Raw genomic sequence first — 8,901 nt, forward strand, 5'->3', positions numbered from 1 at the left:
ATTTTCTGCCCGTCTGTTTGTTTCTGATTCAGCATAGGATTTTTTTTTTTTTACAGATTGATTAACTGTTTTAACAGACATTATGTATCTGGTCAAACAGACCAAATTTATTCATGGTTTAAAACTTACCCAAATAGTTCATATCCTAGAATATTTCCGTCCTAGGCATAAAATAAAAATGTATCACAAGAAAGTCAAAACAAATCTTATTTTCTAAACAAAAAAAGATACAATTTTATTTAAAGATATTATTTCTAAAAATAAATTTACTCTTAACAACTAGAAAATAATCATCAAAACTGAATGTACTATTTTGATAATATCCAAACAAATATTTGTCATATAAAACATAATAAATTTAAAAAATAATCTCTTAATAATTTAATATGTATATACTTGACTTTTGTTAGCCAAATATTCAAATATTAATACATCAAAAAATAAATTTATGAGTTGTAAAATATTGTCTAAGTTAGCCAAATAAATTTTTTACATGGCTGACCATCTATTCATATTTTGATTGTTGAAGATTTTTCAAAGCTTGTGCTTTTCACTGTAGTAGTTCTTGATCTCGAAAAGTAAAAAGCATCTTTGTTGTTTGCTTGTTGAAATTTTGCCTTAGTTATTTTTTTTTTCTTTTTTTATTATGCTATGTCATGCTTGAAATAAAATTATGGCCTTTGGGTTTCCTTTAGCTAGTTTGTTATATAAGACTTTGGAATATATATTTATTTATTTCTATATCCTTTATTTTTTATTTTGTTTTTGTTGGGGTATCCTTTATGTTTAAGTTTGCCTAAGGTGGTTATTAAATTTTGAACCAAGATTGCATGGAGAGTCAACTTGGCAATTTGTTTAGTTTTTTTTTAATCTTAGCTTATCTCATGTGAAATACGTATACTAAGTATGTAACTATTGTTGGATTTCAATTTGGACTGAATTGCCACTAATCAATAAGTTTAGGGGCTTAGTGTATTGCTAAATTAAGCAACTATTTGTGCCATTAATTCTATCTAATTTGATTGACTTAGTAAAACAGGACCATATATATTAAAACAAAAATGATTTAGAAATCCAAACACTATATTAGGAAACCCTTGAACATTTGGTTAGGTTTTTTTTTTTTTGGGGAGCTAACTGCTAAGGAACATTTGGTCTAGCTTACCCAGTATAAGTATTCAGGGATTTTCTTCCAAGAAATTGCTCAGTTAATGATTTTATGTATAATATTCACATGTAACTTATATTATTAGCTATTGTCAACATGGTATTTATTTAAAAAGAAACTTTTAGTTTAAAATTAAAATTTAATTACTATTATCAATTAGTTTCTAATTTTTTAACTTTCTAAAATTGATATTTAGGATAATAAAATATATTGTTTATTGCACTTTACACAAATTGCATCTTTAATTAGGGGCTAAATATACTATATGAGTGATCATAAGAATGTAGGTAATTTAAATGTAGTGATTTAAAATTTATGACTAACAGATTAGTTACAAAACGTAAATTTGTGATTAATTCACTAATATGCTCCCTCAAGATGGAGCTTCGAATGAGATACTAATCTTGACCTGTAAGTCTTGGAAGCAATTTTGTGGAAGTGGTTTGGTAAGGGTGTCTGCTAGTTGATCTATTGAGGAAACATGAGTAACAAGAATAGCACCTAATTGGACTTGATCTCGAATAAATTGATAGTAATGGCCACATGTTTCATGCAAGAATGAAAAACTAGATTAGAGCAGAGGTAGGTGGCACCAACATTGTCACAATAGATAACATGTGGTGTAGTAGGAGTGGCACCAAGCTCTGTGAGGAGAGAGCAAATCCAATTTATTTCTGAAGTAGTGGCGGCAGTTGATCGATACTCAATTTCTGTGGATGGTCGAGCAACTGTACGTTGTGTCTTAGAGGACCAAGAAATAAAATGTCAACCAAGATAGAAAATATAAGCACTCATAGAGGTATAGTCTTCTTTGTTGCCATCCAAATCTGCATTTGAGAAGGCATGAAGAGAATCAAAATTGTCATTATGAAGAAATAATCCATGAGTTAATGTACCACATAGATATCGGAGCAGCCACTTTGCAGCATTCCAATGTTCAAATACTGGGCGATGCAAGAATTAGGAAAGCTTGTTAATAACATATGTTATAAGGCCCATAGCCTCACAAATTTGTTCAACCTCTTGGGTGGCACCTTCTCCTAAATCCACCATTTGCTTAGTATTGGGGTATATCAGACCCTGTGGGGGTATTGGTTGTGTAGATTGATTTGTAGTGGATTGGTTGGAATTCTTTCCCCAAGCCATTGTAGATTGAGATGAATAAAGATGAAGATGTGTTCTTGAGTTCGTTCTCGCAATAAAAACACCAAAATGTTGGCCATAGATTTGACCAATGACACTGAATCAATTAAACGACAAATAATTAAAGAGCTGAATAGTAAAATAAAGACAACAATAATTTCTAGTGGTTCAACCCCAAGAATAGGTAATGACCTATGTTCACTCAACACTTTTACTGAATAAAATCTCAAATTCAAGATCAGAAGAACAATATTCAACTCGGTTTCTTAAGCCCGAGAGAGAATACAAAATACTTGAATTTTTGTATGTAAAGTGTGCATGAAAAATAAATGAGTTTTGTATTTATAGACTTTCTGACCTTACATAATGGTCTTTGGGCCTTAGATAGTCTTATCTCGATATTTTACATATAAACGATTAAAAATATATATTCAAAATAGATATTTTTGTAATTAGTTGCTTGAACCATGCGTTTTGAACTTTGTATTCGACTAGCTATGTATAATCATTAATATATTCAACAACCGACGATATTCTTTGTCATACTTTTGTAGTTGATTCTTCACTCATCCTGGTCGCCAATCTCAACCAGCCTTTACTGTGTATAGAATTTCCTTTTGCCACTTGTCATATAAAAGTACCAAGTCATCAAACTGATTTTTTAAGGATAACAAAAATGTATAAAAATAACTAATTAATTCTTAAACTATTGAATTGATAAAACATATTAAATCTAATTGATAAAACAATTTCTTTCACTATAATATTTCACACTAATTTAGTAAAAAAAATAGATTAATTAAACCTAATCATAATCAAATTTTTACTATTAAAGCACGAAAAAATACATTAAACACTTAACTAATTTACATCTCACCAATAATTTTAATAACTATAGTGGTTCGAATTTTTTTTATTCTTTTATTATTTTCATTGTTGATTTTTAGAAAATAATTGAAATGTTTGCTTTGTGTGAATTAGGATTTAATTGATTATTTGGAATAATTGTGTAAGGTTTGTTTAATTATTAGTGTTACAATTTTTTAAGTGTGACAAAAATTATGTGATTAGAATTAGTTATATTTTTTTATTAAATGTGCGTGTGTGGATTTGTTTTATTTTTATTTCTTTTAAATTAAGAAGATAAAAAGGAAAGAAAAATGGGTTGTCATCTTTTGGGATAAGATGACAAGGCATATTTTTTGGGTTGTGTTTACATGTAGATAAGGTTTAGCTAAGGTGTAAGGAGAGGAAATAGTGGGATTTAACTTATTTTGTGGGATAGGATTTGAGCTTTTCACACTTGGGTTTTTCCTTAGGATTAAGTCGCTAGAGTATTACAAATAGAAGACATGTGAGCCTTGAGAATTCTTGTTGTGTGGCTGTCGAAACTCGGAGAGAATGAGAGAAAGGGGAGCACGAAAAAGAGAAAGAAAAGAGAGAAAGGATGAGGATAAGAGAAAAGGGCTTCAAGGATCTCTAGGTATGTGTTCTTATTTTGATTTTGGTTTATGCTTCTTGTTCCTCTAAGATTAGATATCTCTTTCTCAATTCTAAGAGGTTTGTGTCTTTTTCTTTGGTGGGGTATATCAAAATCCCTAGGTGCCTAAGGATTGATTTGCTTTGTGTTCTTGAACACTATCAAGAAAGGTAATGGGAATTTATAAACTTTTTGTTGATTTGATGTTGTTATATTTTGTTTAGGATTTTTAACATGTTGTCTTGAGAAAATGTGCTTATAATGTATGATGATGTTTTGATAATTTTAGTCTTGATGAGTATATGTTCTAGTGTTGGTTTATGCACTATTGCCATGATGAAAATATGTATGGTTATGATATCTTGATTAGAAACATGTTAGGTTTTATTTAAATTTGGAAACAAGAGTACATTTTGGGGTGTAGGTTTCGGCCATAGGTTGTATATGGGTTTTGGTATTTCTCTTTTATGTGATTATGTTATGTATGACAAATTATGAGGATAAATGATTACTATAGGGGTGTTCATTGGATCACATCCAATGGATTTAAGTCCATCTGATCCAATCCAATTATCCATTGGATATTGGATTTTTACAACCGATCAAATCCAATTGAATCAAGTCAACCGATCCGATCTGATCTAATCAAATGGATAATTGGATTGGATCGGTTCCATCCATTGGATGTATCCCCTCGTTATTTATTGGATCAGATCGGATCCATCCATTCATTTAGAGTCTTTTTAAATCTAATTTTCATGTATATTTCAATTATAAAACACACAAATTACTCATCCAAATGAAAATACTATTTAGTTATAATAATTTAGAAGCATACAACACAAATTCATCGAAATTATAAGCATATATGTAATTCGATGATTATTGGATCGGTTCGGTTGGTTTTTATTGGATGTTGGACCCCCATCCAACAACCAACCGATCCAATTTGGATTTTTAAAAATTACATCTGATCCGAATCAATAGTAATTGGATATCCAATTTTTCGGTGGTCGATTGTAATTGGATCGGTCGGTGGTAATTGAATTGACCTTTTTGTTGATTTGATGTTGTTATATTTTGTTTAGGATTTTTGACATGTTGTTTTGAGAAAATGTGTTTATAATGTATGATGATGTTTTGATAATTTTAGTCTTGATAATTATATGTTCTAGTGTTGGTTTATGCACTATTGCCATGATGAAAATTTGTATGGTTATGATATCTTGATTAGGAACATGTTAGGTTTTATTTAAAATTTGGAAAAAAGAGTACATTTTGGGGTATAAGTTTCCGTCATGGGTTGTATATGGGGTTTTTTTTTTTTTTGATCAAGAAAGAATGACTTCATTAATCACAAACACAAATACAAACAAACAACCGCCCTCAAGGAGAGGACAACAACAACACTACAAGGAGCACACTTTCCTCACAAAGATCCTCTCATTTTCTTTCATTTTCTTCTGAGTAAAGCTACTAACTCTATAAACTATATCTTTTTTTATCATATCTACAATTACATTCACTCTATGAGAGTAACTATTAAAAAAACAAGTATTCCTATTTTGCCAAATGTAATAAATTATTGCTGAAAAAACTGCTGCCACAATCGCTGCCTTAACACCATTGCTCATATCTTCAATCCAACGGGTCCAATCTCTGAACCGTAAAGACCAATTGCAGCCAATCCAAGCTTGGATCTGGTGCACAACCTGCTGAGAGAAATCACAATTAAAAAATAAATGATCATGATTCTCTTCAGTCTTTCCACAAACCGGGCAAAGGTAGCAGTCTAGATGCATAAGCACCCTTTGCAAGTGATCCCGGGTTAACAAATTGTCATTCACAGCTAGCCAAATTATAGAATGATGCTTTGGCACACTCATCCTATTCCACACAAAGTGCTAGTATTTGACTTTATCTTGGTGGATAAAACACTTATAGAGCATACCAATTTTGAACCTCCCATGGCTGCTAGCATCATCTATTTCCCTTTGAGTAAAGACATCTCGAATGTGACAAAGTTTGCGCCAATACCAACTTGAATCTAACTTAAGTTGGTATTGCCAAAAACATTGGCCTTTTAAGTAGACATTATTTATCCACTTCAGCCACAAAGTCTCCTGTTGGTGACTAATGGCCCAAACATATTTAGCAAGCATTGCCTTGTTCCACTTAGCTCCTTCACCAAAACCCAAACCCCCAAAAGCTTTTGGCAAGCAAACTTTGGACCAGGAGGTAAGATGGAAGTTACTTCTGGTATCGTTGTTACTCCACAGGAACCACATGCATAATTTGTCAACCTCTTTGACAATACTTTGAGGGAGCAAGAATATATTCATCCAGTAGTTCTGCAAACCCAACAGGACAGAAGTTATGAGTTGGGACCGCCCTGCATAAGAGAGATGCCTACTTGCCCAAGTGTGAAGCCTTAGCTTAATCTTTTTTAGAATCACTCCACAATCTGCCGCTTTCCATTTTGTTGGCCTCGTAGGAACCCCAAGGTATTTAAGAGGAAATGTTCCCTCTTCAAACTGCAATATCTGAAGCAAATTGACCTTGTCAGCATTCGAAACACCTCCAAAGTACACTTGCGATTTGCTTAGGTTAGCCTTCAACCCTGTACTGCTGCAGAAGTCATCGAATATCTTTTTAACACACTGAACAAAGCCTATGTTAGCTTTACAGAAAATAATTAGATCATCTGCAAAGCAGAGGTTGATGATCTTGAGGCTTTTACACAAAGGATGAAACCTGAAATCATGTTGTTGAGCCCCTAGCTGAAGCAATCGAGTGAGGTATTCCATAACCAGTACAAACAGTAATGGGGAGATAGGGTCTCCTTGGCGAAGACCCTTAACACCCTGAAAACCCCCTGCAATCTTCCATTCATCATGAGAACATAAGAAGTGCCACGGAGACACACCATGACCCAATGAATGAACCTGGTAGGAAATCTCAGACAGACCAGCAGGCTCTCCAGAAAGCACCAATCAACTGTATCATAGGCTTTGCTTAAGTCTATCTTCAAAGCACACCTCGGAGAAGTATTCTTCCTATTGTAATTCTTGATCAAATCTTGAAATATGAGAATATTATGAACTAGAGACCTCCCTTTTACAAAAGCACCTTGATTCTGACTGACCAGGTTAGGAAGATTGTATATGGGTTTTGGTATCTCTCTTTTATGTGATTATGTTCTGTATGATGAATTATGAGAGTAAATGATTACTACATAGGCTGTTAAATATTTCATAGTTTTTGTTTTGAGACATGTTGGTGCATGCTAAGTTTGTTAATAATATGATGATAATTGTTGCCTTGCTTTGGTGGCTGTGTAGCAACATGCTAAGTATATATTTGTGATGCCTAATATTGTGATTTTGATAAGTATTCATGAAGGAAATGTAGGCAACTCTTGTGTTTGTTATCATTGAGGTTTCGGCCATGACATTGTTTTAGGCATAGGGTTCTATTTTAAATTGATTCAAGGCATGGTGAATATTTATGTACTAAAACTAATAGAAAAGCATGTTAGGTTTTGTGTATTGTTATTGATTTTTATGAGCATGTTTTACTATGATTCTTGTTTAGATGATTTGGATAGAAGCATGATTAGGATTTTGTAATTTGTTAAAAATATTGATGAGTTTATGCTATGCTATGAAAAGTCATGATTTTATGATAAGATTTAAATGGAGAATTAAATGTCCCATTCTTTATAGAGTTTTCGGCCCATATTTATGAAAATAAAATTTGATTTTTCTTGAGTCATTTACCAAATGATTATCATGGTTTGTTACTATGAGTTTTGGCCAATATTTTGTAAAACAAAGTATCACATTTTGTACATTTCAGCCTAGCATAAGAAATTTTAACAAGGAAATATTTTGGTAACTTTTCAAGCATGATTGATAACAATAGGTGTTACATATGACATGAAATTTTGTTGATATTTTATGGAAATAAAAGTGTCACATTTCTTTTGAAATAAACTATGGTTTCAACATAGCTAGGGAGTTTCATATCCAAAATCTATTTTTGAAAAGTGTAATTGTTCTCCATGATTTTTGTGAAACATGTAACATGATTTTAGAAAGCTAAAATGAGAAAGAAAATTGGTCATTTGATATTAGTAGTATTCAACCAAGTTTAGAATTTCAAGTTTGGATTTGTTTAAAAACTCTTATGTGGTCAAATCTATGATTTTATGTACAAATGGTAGCATGATAAGTGGTGTTCCATGTATTATGAGGTTATCGAAATTCTTTGGTTTTGGCATAGGCATTTAGAAAGTACACAACTTCATGCAAACTTTGTGATATGCTTGTGTGGGTATGAATTGTGATTGTTATGTTTTGGCTTTTGAGGAAGTGGTCCTGTGCTGTTTGGGTTTTGTGCTTGGACCTCAGGTAAGGAAGTTAGCTAGATTTTCTATTTTGTTTCTGAATGAGCTCTAGTTATGAGATATGTATGGATGTGTTTTTGTTTGCTTAACCTAGTGTTGCAACATTATTAAAGGCAGACGTGCCTAAGATTCTGGCCAAAAGGGTGCTAGGTGAATTCATGGCCTAAAGGGTGTGGGAGGTGACCAAAAGGGAGTCACATGTGATCATTGGATAATAGGGGAGCCATGATTTTATGTTGTATGCTTATGGTCTTACGTTGTATGTTTATGATCGTGTTGCAAATGATCTTATGGTTATGTTTACGATCTTCTGATGTACGATTATGCTTATGTCGCAAATAGTATCATGTTTATGATTATGACTTATGTTGATAGTGATCGCTATAAGAAAAGTGTGTTAAGAATGTATGAGATATGTCGTTTATTCTTGTAAGTTCTGTTTGTACTTCCTTATTGGGCTTTTAGCTCACTCCCCTTCATTTCCCCCTTGCAGGTAAACACGCTAGGTAGACTTGTTTGGCACACATGGTGAGCCGAGTCAGTTTTCCATAAGCATGTATGTATGTTGCAGGGAGCCATTGAACAAGAAAACGACCCCGAAGGCCATAATGTCTTAAAGTCTTTCATTATGTTAAATTATCAGTGGGATGTACTTATTTATTTTTAAGATTACATCAAATTCTTTTTTGTTTTAAACATTGG

At 32.5% G+C, this 8,901-nt stretch overlaps 1 long non-coding RNA gene across 1 annotated transcript; it reads left to right on the forward strand.

Moving 5' to 3' along the window:
* Nucleotides 1-3,655: 3,655 nt before the first annotated feature.
* LOC133784286 (uncharacterized) lies at nt 3,656-8,793 on the forward strand. Its single transcript, XR_009871249.1, has 3 exons — nt 3,656-3,794; nt 3,914-3,961; nt 8,693-8,793. It is a non-coding gene; the product is annotated as an uncharacterized LOC133784286 (long non-coding RNA).
* Nucleotides 8,794-8,901: the final 108 nt, after the last annotated feature.

Source organism: Humulus lupulus, chromosome 6 (assembly GCF_963169125.1).
Source record: "Humulus lupulus chromosome 6, drHumLupu1.1, whole genome shotgun sequence".
In the NCBI taxonomy this organism is placed as follows: domain Eukaryota; kingdom Viridiplantae; phylum Streptophyta; class Magnoliopsida; order Rosales; family Cannabaceae; genus Humulus; species Humulus lupulus.